General features: G+C 35.8%; 2 pseudogenes across 1 annotated transcript; both read left to right on the top strand.

Moving 5' to 3' along the window:
- The first annotated feature begins 1,839 nt into the window (after positions 1 to 1,839).
- Positions 1,840 to 10,651, top strand: LOC149174776 (O-fucosyltransferase 23 pseudogene; annotated as a pseudogene). The gene is made up of 2 exons (XR_016257944.1): positions 1,840 to 2,936; positions 8,921 to 10,651. The product of XR_016257944.1 is annotated as an O-fucosyltransferase 23 pseudogene (transcript).
- Positions 2,631 to 7,189, top strand: LOC149174777 (O-fucosyltransferase 23 pseudogene; annotated as a pseudogene).
- Positions 10,652 to 12,651: the final 2,000 nt, after the last annotated feature.

Here is a 12,651-nt window from a genome sequence, read left to right as displayed (position 1 = left end):
ATTGAATCTATTCCTGAACTTTGATGGACCACTACTAACTTGTGGGTGGCTAAGATTCTCCATCATTTTCAGTGGCTTCCTCATGCTGAACATCTAGTTGATTTGTTTGAGGTTCTCAAGTTGTCATGCGAAACGGCTCATCCTGTTCATTATGTTCCCATCATATGGGAGCATGGTTTGTACATTTAGTATAACCTGCAATAGAGCATGGGAGCATGGTTTGTACATTTAGTATAACCTGCAATTTGCTCTATTGCAGTGCTTTATTCATAAACATGGGTGCCATCCATTAAGGTTACTGATCCTACCCAGGAGTGTAAAGTTATGGAATCTGTTTCCATCATATGTGCTTGAAGTAGTAGATTTCATGAACATCACCAATAATAGATAACAGGATACTGATTTAAAAATCTGTTACACCTGCTGTACACTGTACAGTACTCATACGTTTATAAACAGTAGCTTTTGACACCAGTTAATCCTATCAGCAAACTGTGCATTTGGCCAATTCAACTTACAAGATCATCTGTTTCCTTCCTGCCTCAGCAAACACCCTAACAATGCCCTTCAATTCTCAGATTACACCTTGCTGTTTAGCCAGAGGTGCCCTAATAGGCCTTGCTGCCCAGATCAGACTTCAGAAAGGATTTCGCTGCCACATTTGACCCTCAGAAGGATCTGCTGCCAAGATTGATACCTTAGCAAGGGTATGCTGCCCAATTTGACCTTCAGAAGGGATCCACTGCTACAAATAACACTGCAGGGGTAGTCCGTGGTTGACAACAGAGCTTCAATGGGAGCCCATGCTGTCACTATTGTATGATATCTGTCAATAGTCAACCTTTGTGTAACTTCTGCCTGTACACAATTTGAATTGTCAGCGCTTTCCTGCTCAAGGCAGGGACTTGCTGCCATGCAGCACCCCTTGTTTATATATAATATATAACAATTACCATTTCAAATTAAATGGGCAACGATAAACTAATTACCACTTAAAGGGGTGAGAATAAAAGCATTCATGTGACCTTCAAGCTTTATACTATCTAGTGTTTGGTTATATGTTTTACGTGTACATGTGGCATCACCTTATGAATACTATGTTTTATAATTTTGAATATTATATCTGGATTTGGGTTGTGAAACTCGATTGCATTATATAGGATTGTTGTGTTATATGATGTTTGCTAGCATTGTGTGTATCATTATATTTAAATTTCATGCATTTTTTCACATGTGATGTTGTTTTATCTTTCCATTTTTTGGGTTAATTAGAATAGGGAGAAATTGTATTAAGATTGTTGAAGTAGAGTTATAAGCAAGCATGTAAAAAGAGGTGATGTAATAATAAAATAAATTTTGTAACTTTTACATACCATATATATAAAAGTTTACCATTATTAATATTATATAATTAATTTATGTGGGTATGTTGTTTAAGGAAGATTTTAAATGAAAATAATTTTTAAAAACATATAATCTAATTAAAATATTTTAGCTAGCAATTTCCTATTATCTTTCAATAAAGTGAAGAGAGGTTTGTTCACCTACTTCTATGACTTTGCAATGATGAATAATCTCTTTTTCTTTGGGGTGACCTTTAGCTATGTTCATGGATATTTGATGATTTAAAACATTTGATAGTGGTCATAAGCTAGTAGCCAAATTACATAGCATGCTACATTCTCCATTACCCACATTCATTTTTTGCTTTTGTTGAACAAGGAGGTTCATGAAATTTACATTAAGTGGCACAATGGTATCCATTATCATGAGTATTGATGGAAATTAAATGAGGAGCTATATTGTTACCTTGGAGAGTTTCCTCATGTTCACAAAGGATCTTTTTGATCTCTGGAATTCATATGGGTTGAACCTTTCATTATTGTGCTTGCAAATAACACAACAGAGATAAGGAAAAATCATCTACAGTGGGTTGAGAGAAGATAGAATTGACCAAAGCATTGGATGAGACTTTAAATCTTGCTATTAATGAATTTGACCCAAAACTTGCTAGAACATGAACTGAAAGGCTTAAAGAAGCATGCATTTATGTAGGCTGGAAATTTCACCCATTTTTTTTTTCTTTAAACTTAGCTTAAATAATTGACATAATTTAATAAATCACAACATAAATAGACCCTTTTTATTGTTTTTCAAATACATCCATCTATAGACATGTCCTCTTTTTCTCACATGAACATTCTTACAATGTTATTAATAAATGCCTCAATATCAAAAGAACTTTCAGAAGTGATAACGCTAATATTCAATGTACATTTTCCCTAAAATTTTTCTGAAACAATTTACAATAAAGGCAATGTTCAACCAAATGAGTGTAGAATCTTCAATGTAAGCTGGTCGTGGTCCTCGTACTTAGCTTGAAGTAGCTCTAGTGACCAAATTTTCCATAGATCCTAACACACTAGATTGAAGTTGATGATCCCCACTTGATTGTCCACCCTACAATGCAAAGGTACTCTTCTCCCTGTTGGCCCCTTGAGTTGCGGTGGGGTTGTAGGAAGGAGAAGAGACCCAACTAGATGATAGGAATTCAACTGTTGTCTTGATCTTCTTAGATCAACCTATTCCTATTCACCACACTATTGAACAACTACTCAAGATCACAATTCATGGCCATCAAGGACTTGCAGAACGTCATCTCAAAGCTTTTGTATAGCCGCGCACGCTCCTCAGAACGAGACCAATCCTCTCAGCAGGGCATCTCTTCAAAGATCGACTATATCAGCACCTGTCTCTCCTTGCTGGAAATGAAGGTCGGTAATAAGCCTGGCATAGCCCAGACCTTGGTTCGCGGAGTTTCAGCCAGTGCGCTTGTACAGGCCACGCCTCACTTTTTTAGGGCTGCCTGCAACATATGGTCCGGCTTTCGAAACTCCATGAAGGGAAATCCATATCGCCGTGATTCTTGATTGAGGGTTAGTTCGCTACTCTAACCTGATGATTTTTTAATCAATTTTTTGCAGAGCTTATTTTCAGGGTCATGTCTTGTTTCATTACTTCTCAGTGTTTTAGGTCTGTTGAATATAGTTATATGGGATGCATATTCCATTTACATTTGGATTACCATGCCACAAAATTAATTTGTTCTGAAGGAATGACAGGCAGAGTAGCTTTGTGTGTTTTGAAAAGAGCTTTCTGTGGGCTCTCATCACTTGTAAAACATTAATCACTTCCACACATATGCTACCCTACTTTTAACGACATTGCTGGATTTAGCTGGTTTGAGGAATTTGGACTTCCTTAATCGTGGCTTCAGAAGGCTATTATGATGTCAAACATAAGCTATTTATTTCAATTTCTAATTTGAAGGTATCTATGTTGGAAACTGGAGGAGTAGAAAAAAAATGTGCTACTTGCTCAGCTTAGGGAGGAGAAGTGTTTATGTGGGAATGAAAGAAAAGCCCTAATTTAGGTTAACTCGGGGAAGGGGTGAGTTCTTGTTGACTTCCTTGTGCTTTACTCTGCCTTGGCATATTCAGAAAACTCTACTTATATTATTTGCAATGTAAATAAATCCTATAAAGGAAATAATAATTGCTCGAAAGTGTGAGGAGTATCGACCACCCAACTGTCTATTAATGGGAATCGCTGAGCATTAAGTTCAGTACTCACCCAGGGTCATGCTGGGGAGTCATGCCAGTTATACTCACTACCATTTAATCTCGGATTTGATATGTCATATTTTGGATGGGTTGGCTATCTCTGCGGATGACAGAATCTTTAGTTTCACAACGTTCAATGCACTCGACTTATTACATACCTTGATGGTACTGGGTTACACACGACATAAATTAGGTCATAGATCATCCCACCTTATCCAGATAGTAGAATGTACTTAAACTTTTTCATTCCAAACAGATGGATATATATTTCTTAATAAATTAGTTTTTCTGTTACTGGCTTTTGCAAGTATATCTATATAACTGGCTATGTGTTATGAGCAACTTTGAGCATTGGGATAGAGAAACATTATCCCATATTTTCTTAACAGATTTGAGTTTTGGGATAGAGAAACATTATCCCATATTTTCTTAACAGCTGAGAGTTAGAGTAATTATCTAAAAGTTTGAGAGGTCAAGATTTGGGGGAGGAAACCAAATCTTTATGGGAATTAGAGGTATTTGATTGTGTAAATTTTCCTTTTTGGATGAGTTTTATTTTCAGCAACCATCATCAAGGAGGAAAGTTTGTTTGATATTTATGTTTTTGTGGATTTATTTTTATTTAATATCTTTTCAACATTTTTGGATCAACAATATTCTTTCATTTTCTTTGGATGGCTGATTGGCATATTTTTAATCCACACATTTAGATTCTTTGGATGGCTGATTGGCATATTTTTAATCCACTTATTTAGATAAAGTTACTTGTATAATTTTTAGCTTTTTAGTTAAGGTTAATGAGCTTTGTTTGTTTGGGGTAGTTCAATTGGCAATGGCAGTGGAAATGAAGTCTTACCGTCTAACCCAATCGGAAGTCTTAGTTTCAAAAATCTTGTCCTATTCTCGATCGGGGTGAGAAGTTGAACATGATAAAGATGTAGTCTTACCAAACTTACAAATAATGAACTTTGTTTGTTTGTATGTATTTTTCTGTGTATTCATATGTATAAGAACGAATATCCTATACATGCCCTAGTCATTGGTGGAATCAATATAATAAAAAATGGAATTTTCAGATTTGGAATCAATTTTTTTCATGAAAAATCAATTATTTTATTTATTTATTATTATTATTATTTTTTTTTTCTCTAATAAATTTTGATTTATATTAATTTTAACAGATATTTCGATAATATTAAAAGAATTAGTTTAATTTATCTAAAATCGGTCATGCACGGACTAATTTAATTTCAACACATATTTTGATAATATTAAAAAAATGATTTTAATCTATCTGAAATATATTATACAGGGATTATTTGAATACTAAAATCTATAGAAATGTATATATTCTATATTTCTTTGGATTCAAATTAATGATCTTTTTGGGAAAAATACATATTTTTAATCATTAAATCTATTTAATTAAAAAGTATATATAACAAACAAATTAAAAACAAAAATTGAAAAAAATACCTACTCTTCTTAAAAAATGTTATATATAAATAATTTTAATCAATAAATACAAATTTATTGAAATAAATAAATCCACTATTGTTATTTTTTGCAAATCTATAATTCTATATCCATAATAATGAAAGTGTTAGTGACTCGATCATCTTTTTGGGAAAATGAGTAGCAAACCTATAATTCTATATCCATAATAATGAAAGTGTTAGTGACTCGATCATCTTTTTGGGAAAATGAGCAAAATGACATTGATACTTCCAAGTCTATTAAGTTGATGGCTACTATTACAAAAGGTTCCAAATCGTTATAAAAATGTTCGACAGAGCATAATGTTTACATTTATGATCACAAAATATGAGTGAGGTTGTATTTGTGTTTACATCTATGTAGTACTACATATTAAATGTGGCAAAGCAAAAAGCATAAAGCAAGTAGTATTAAATGTGGGAAAGCAAAAAACATAAAGTAAGTAGTAGATATGATTTATATTTACTTATATAAGTAAATAATTCTTTTTAAATTAGAAATAATTATATATATAATTAAGAGTTCAAAAAAAAATCCATGAATACGATTTTTATGACACTGTCATGTTGTTTATTATATATATATATATATATTTTGGTAAATAATTTTTTTTTATTAATTAAAAATAATTATATATGGTGAGGATTTTTTTAAAAATAAATAAATATTAGTAGTTTTTTTTTGATATTTAGGCCGATAGGCCTTCCTTTGAAAGAGACTTTCGTCGTCTTTTTGTTTCTAACACTGACACCTGGTGTCCACATTCAGCGGGCATAAAGCCCCTAGGATTCGATCCCCTCTTCTCGCTCCATCGTTTCAATTCCCTTTGCAACGGCTTCGTTCGCATAAGCAGCATGAATTCCCGTAATTTTTTCGATGTTTTCGTTATGGCTAAGGGGAGTAGGCGGCGGTGGACAGTGGAAAGGGATATGGCACAGCGGGAACAATGCAATACCCCTGAAAGCGATAGGCATACCATTATTAAATTGGAGGGTAAACACCCTTTTCTTTGGCACGACCATTGGCCTGTTCTTGATTATGCCAGAGTCTTTGAATGCCTGGTTCTTGTTGATAATTTGTCCGCCGAAGTGTCCAGAGTTGTATCCAAGCTAAAGAGCTTAAGCTCTCGAACTGGAATTGATCAGAATAAAATCAGAATGAGCCCATTCATATCTCAACCCAAATATGTGGTGGTTCATATGAGAATTGAGAAAGACTGGATGATCCATTGCAAGAAGCTTGAGATGAGGTCCAGAGCTAGAAATGGCAAGGACTGAAAATTTGCAGTAGTAAGGAGGAAATAATGAAGAGGGTTGCTCACATTCCTGGACTGGAGAAGCCCTCTGTTGTTTATCTGGCTGTTGCCGACGATCTTTTAGAAGACAGGGCGCTGTTAGAGGGATGGAGTGACTTCTTAGCCCCTTACGAAAAGAAGAAACTGGGTGTGTTGGATATCTACTCAAAGTATCCCTATCTCATTCAATCTGCAATTGACTATGAAGTATCCCTGCAGGCTTATACATTTGAGGGGAATAGCTTTTCTACATTTTCGAGTCTCATAGTGTTGCAGAGGACCTTGAGAATGGATAGGGCAGAGGATTGTGAAGGTTCAACTGTGGCTTCTTATGCTTACAACATTGAAGGCCCTGCAGGAGGACCTAAAAGATGGGCAACCAACATGTCGGATTTGAGCCTTGCTGCTATTAGCTATGGATCTAATGAGGTCTCTTGCCAGTGAAAGACTAGAACCAGATTGTTCAATTTTAAGCAGATTCAGGCTTGAATCTCAACAAGGTGATTTTCTGTAACATTATTTTGTGAGCTGTATGCTACAAAGAATTTGCTTGGTCAATACCTCTTGTAGAGGCTACAGTTTATGTGCATCTTGTATGATTCTTCCTCACGATCATGCTCTTCAAATATGATCTAATAGCTTTTTAACAGAGAATGGGAGATTAATGGTGCCTCAATACCAATTGGTGTTGTTCAAAACAAATTGTTATATACTATTGTTAAATTGGGTCTATATTTATTTCAGAATTAATGAAGTTTGTTCTTGAAGATGTTTATTCTAAGAGACTATTTTGGATATTTGGCAATTGCATATACAAAATTAGATGGTTTGACTCTAAAACTATAACGAACGAGGACGCTAGCCTGTCTTTCCAATGCATCTGGCTATTTCTGGTTGTAATAGAAAGGGATTGATTTTCCTGTCATCACAGAGTTGAGCAGAGACTATAAGTGAATCTTTTTTTCCTGTAAAAGCGGCCGAAAACAAGTTCATGGAGAAAAGTTTAAACAACGCTGTCATTAACTGTGTTGTAGAGCAGATCACACTGTATTTTTTTATTATAAATGCCGGACAACCTCAAGGTTCTCAGCTTCAGAGTGGACAAGTCCTGAAGCCCCAAAATTTTTTAGGAGATGGAAATGCATCACAATGTGATGTTGAATTCTTGTCTGTGAAAAGAATATGTATACATAGTTTTTAGAATAAACTTACTCGAGAACTATACCCTACTTTTATGTTGAACCATTTTAGTTTATATTTGTATTAATCATAATACCTCTAGCGTAGCATGTGTCAAACCGTTATACTTGTTTCCAATGATCCATAACAAAATAGAAATTACAGATCCTAAACAAAGATATTCAATTGGTACAAATGATGTGCAGGCATTGCAAAGTTCCATCTTCCAAATGGCTGTTTGATTATTTTTCCAAACAAAAGTATCTTATGCACTGCAGTGTCCACCTTCTTAAGAGCAGATAAATAATTCCAATTTGCAATCACAAAGGATGATCCATTTTTATGTTGCCTTCCCATGTCATGACTGGCTGCTTCATCATCCCCAAGAATTTTTAGTAGATGGCAATGCATCTCAATGTGCTCTGGAAATCTCTTCTGTGGAACGAATATGCATACAGTTTTTAGACTAGATCAAGACCCTACTACAGAACAATACCCTACTTTTACGTTGAATCATTTTAGTTTACACACGCATTAATCATAATAACTATGGTGTAGCTTGTGTCAAACTCTTATACTTGTTTCCATCTTCCAAATGCCTATTTGATTATTTAATTCCAAACAAAAGTATCTTATGAACTGCAATGTCCATCTTCACAAAGGCACATACAGCAAATCATAGCTGTAGGTTATGATATCTTTACTGTGTGCATATGGATGCCTAAGTATTTTCAGTTGAAAAGCAAAGCTACATACTAATTCTCCATGGCTTAACAAAGATGTTTCTTCAAATGTATCTAGCTTAGAAAAACCTAGTATTTGAAAACTACTTAACTAAAATCTTTCCCTCGCCTCTGGTGAAACTGTCATTGAAATTTGCTGTTCAATACTGGAAAACTAAGAGCATTTCTTGGTTATTTAAACCACAAGGGGAACTGACACATATGGTGGAAATGCGGATCAAAGTGGAAGAATGATACATTGCCTTGCAAATGCTTTCAGCATTAACTACTTGTGTGCTGATTAATTCTTTAAAGTTTCTTCAGTTTTTCAGCTTAGAGTTCATGTTTGCTCTGTTTTACCAATTTTTTTAGCTTTGGGCTTTTGAAAAGTTGCACCTCAGGATCTATGTTTGCTCATTACCAATCCGTTAGCTTTGTTACTGATTTCTGTAAGGAGATGCTAACTTTTGTCACCTGTTACAACTGAGATCTACCTCTAAGCTACAGGCCAAGTGGCCCATCATTTTTTTTTCTATGTTAATATAAGCTGGGTTTTTGATGATTGTAATAACTTTTGTTTCTCTTCTGTGGGAAACTTTGTGCAGGAGTTCAAACGGTGTATATAAATAGAAAGATGCAGAAAGTGACAGTCACGGGATATTTGAAGCCGAACAAGGTACTGAAAAATGTGAAAGGCACTGGGAAGCGTGCAGAACTGTGGCCATACATGCCATACAGCTCGGTTACCCAACCTTTCTCTACTCAGAATTATGACAAGAAAGCCCCTGCTGGGTTTGTGAGGAAAGAGAGCTTCAACACCAGTTCTGTCTCCAACCGCCAAGATGATCAGTACACTACTAACATGTTTAGTGAAGAATTTCTGCTATTCTCTTGTAATCTATAGGCCCCCAAAGCTCCTCGTAGAGGAGAATATTTGCAGGATGTTAATATTGTTGTAAGTTTGTAGTAGATGTGGAATGACTAACTTTTGTGTTGCTTCTCATCTTCAACAACAAGAGTTTCTGTGGTGAATGAAGGGCTTACATCCTGTAAGCAAAATCCATGTCTTGCCTTGTGAAGCAGCGCTCCTTTCGTCGTCCTTTTGTTTCTAACGCTGACACCTGGTGTCCACATTCAGCGGGCATAGAGCCCCTAGGATTCGATCGCCTCTTCTCGCTCCATCGTTTCAATTCCCTCTGCAACGGCTTCGTTCGCATAAGCAGCATGAATTCCCGTAATTTTTCCGATGTTTTCGTTGTGGCTAAGTGGAGTGGGCGGCGGTGGATAGCGGAAAGGGATATGGCACAGCTGGAACAATGCAATACCCCTGAAAGCGATCGTCATACCGTTATTAAATTGGAGGTTAAACACCCTTTTCTTTGGCACGACCATTGGCCTGTTCTTGATTATGCCAGAGTCTTTGAATGCTTGGTTCTTGTTGATAATTTGTCCGCCGAAGTCTCCAGAGTTGTATCCAAGCTAAAGAGCTTAAGCTCTCGAACTGGAATTGATCAGAATAAAATCAAAATGATCCCAGTCATATTTCAACCCAAATATGTGGCGGTTCATATGAGAATTGTGAAAGACTGGATGATCCATTGCAAGAAGCTTGAGATGAGGTCCAGAGCTAGAAATGGCAAGGACTTGAAAATTTGCAGTAGTAAGGAGGAAATAATGAAGAGGGTTGCTCACATTCCTGGACTGGGGAAGCCCTCTGTTGTTTATCTGGCTGTTGCTGACGATCTTTTAGAGGACAGGGTGCTGTTAGAGGGATGGAGTGACTTCTTAGCCCCTTACGAAAAGTAGAAACTGGGTGTGCTGGATATCTACTCAAAGTATCCCTATCTCATTCAATCTGCAATTGATTATGAAGTATGCCTGCAAGCTTATACATTTGAGGGGAATAGCTTTTCTACATTTTCGAGTCTCATAGTGTTGCAGAGGACCATGAGAATGGATAGGGTGCAGGATTGTGAATGTTCAACTGTGGCTTCTTATGCTTACAACATTGAAGGCCCAGCAGGAGGACCTAAAAGATGGGCAACCAACATGTCGGATTTGAGCCTTGCTGCTATTAGCTATGGATCTAATGAAGTCTCTTGCCAGTGAAAGACTAGAACCAGATTGTTCAATTTTAAGTAGATTCAGGCTTGAATCTCAACAAAGTGATTTTCTGTAACATTATTTTGTAAGCTGTATGCTACAAAGAAATTGCCTGGTCAATACCTCTTGCAGAAGCTACAATTTATGTGCATTTTGTATGATTCTTCCTCACGATCATGCTCTTCAAATATGATCTAATAGCTTTTTAACAGAGAATGGGAGATTAATGGTGCCTCAATACCAATTGGTGTTGTTCAAAACAAATTGTTATATACTATTGTTATATTGGGTCTATATTTATTTCAGAATTAATGAAGTTTGTTCTTGAAGATGTTTATTCTAAGTGACTATTTTGGATATTTGGCAATTGCATATACAAAATTAGAAGGTTTGACTCTAAAACTATAACGAACGAGGACCCTAGCCTGTCTTTCCAATGCATCTGGCTATTTCTGGTTGTAATAGAAAGGGATTGATTTTCCTGTCATCACAGAGTTGAGCAGAGACTATAAGTGAATCTTTTTTTCCTGTAAAAGCGACCGAACACAAGTTCCTGGAGAAAAGTTTAAACAGTGCTGTCATTAACTGTGTTGTAGAGCAGATCAGACTGTATTTTTTTATTATAAATGCCGAACAACTTCAAGGTTCTCAACTTCAGAGTGGACAAGTCCTGAATTTGCCATCTGCCAATATTATTGGTGCTCCTGGTTGAGGGTAATTAAACCGTATGCCAATGCCAGCATATGGCCTGGGTGCAACTGAATCTAATGTACCAGAAGGAATTGGACGGATGTCAACTGTAGACTATAAGAGCCAAAATGTGCACATTCTCCAAGGAAATGATTATTCCATTTCCAGTACTATTTGTTTATCTTCCCCTTTAACAACCTCTGATTTTGAAGGTGGAATGAACATTTCAGGAATTAAAGCAAGCACTATTTAGTATTGAGTAGTTAGGTATACTCTATAGTTGGGCCCCAAAATTTTTTAGGAGATGGAAATGCATCACAATGTGATGTTGAATTCTTGTCTGTAAAAAGACTATGTATACATAGTTTTTAAAATAAACTTATTCGAGAACTATACCCTACTTTTATGTTGAACCATTTTAGTTTATATTTGCATTAATCATAATACCTCTGGCGTAGCTTGTGTCAAACCGTTATACTTGTTTCCAATGATCCATAACAAAATAGAAATTACAGATGCTAAACAAAGATATTCAGTTGGTACAAATGATGTGCAGGCATTGCAAAGTTCCATCTTCCAAATGGCTGTTTGATTATTTTTCCAAACAAAAATATCTTATGCACTGCAGTGTCCACCTTCTTAAGAGCAGATAAATAATTCCAATTTGCAATCACAAAGGATGATCCAGTTTTATGTTGCCTTCCCATGTCATGACTGGCTGCTTCATCATCCCCAAGAATTTTTAGCAGATGGCAATGCATCTCAATGTGCTCTGGAAATCTTGTCTGTGGAACGAATATGCATACATAGTTTTTAGACTAGATCAAGAACCTACTACAGAACAATACCCTACTTTTACGTTGAATCATTTTAGTTTACACACGCATTAATCATAATAACTATGGTGTAGCTTGTGTCAAACTCTTATACTTGTTTCCATCTTCCAAATGGCTATTTGATTATTTAATTCCAAACAAAAGTATCTTATGAACTGCAATGTCCATCTTCACAAAAGCACATACAGCAAATCATAGCTATAGGTTATGATATCTTTACTGTGTGCATATGGATGCCTAAGTATTTTCAGTTGAAAAGCAAAGCTACATACTAATTGTCCATGGCTTAACAAAGATGTTTCTTCAAATGTATCTAGCTTAGAGAAACCTAGTATTTGAAAACTACTTAACTAAAATCTTTCCCTTGCCTCTGGTGAAACTGTCATTGAAATTTGCTGTTCAATACTGGAAAACTAAGAGGCATTTCTTGGTTATTTAGACCACAAGGGGAACTGACACATATGGTGGAAATGCGGATCAAAGTGGAAGAATGATACATTGCCTTGCAAATGCTTTCAGCATTAACTACTTGTGTGCTGATTAATTCTTTAAAGTTTCTTCAGTTTTCAGCTCAAAGTTCATGTTTGCTCTGTTTTACCAATTTTTTTAGCTTTGGGCTTTTGAAAAGTTGCACCTCAGGATCTATGTTTGCTCATTACCAATCCGTTAGCTTTGTTACTGATTTCTGTAAGGAGATGCTAACTTTT

This window comes from Pinus tabuliformis, chromosome 4_1 (assembly GCF_031772625.1).
Source record: "Pinus tabuliformis cultivar Carrire ecotype Pingquan chromosome 4_1, CPIR1, whole genome shotgun sequence".
NCBI lineage: Eukaryota > Viridiplantae > Streptophyta > Pinopsida > Pinales > Pinaceae > Pinus > Pinus tabuliformis.
The sequence above is the reverse complement of the archived record's forward strand: the minus strand, read 5'-3'. Positions and strand labels throughout refer to the sequence as shown.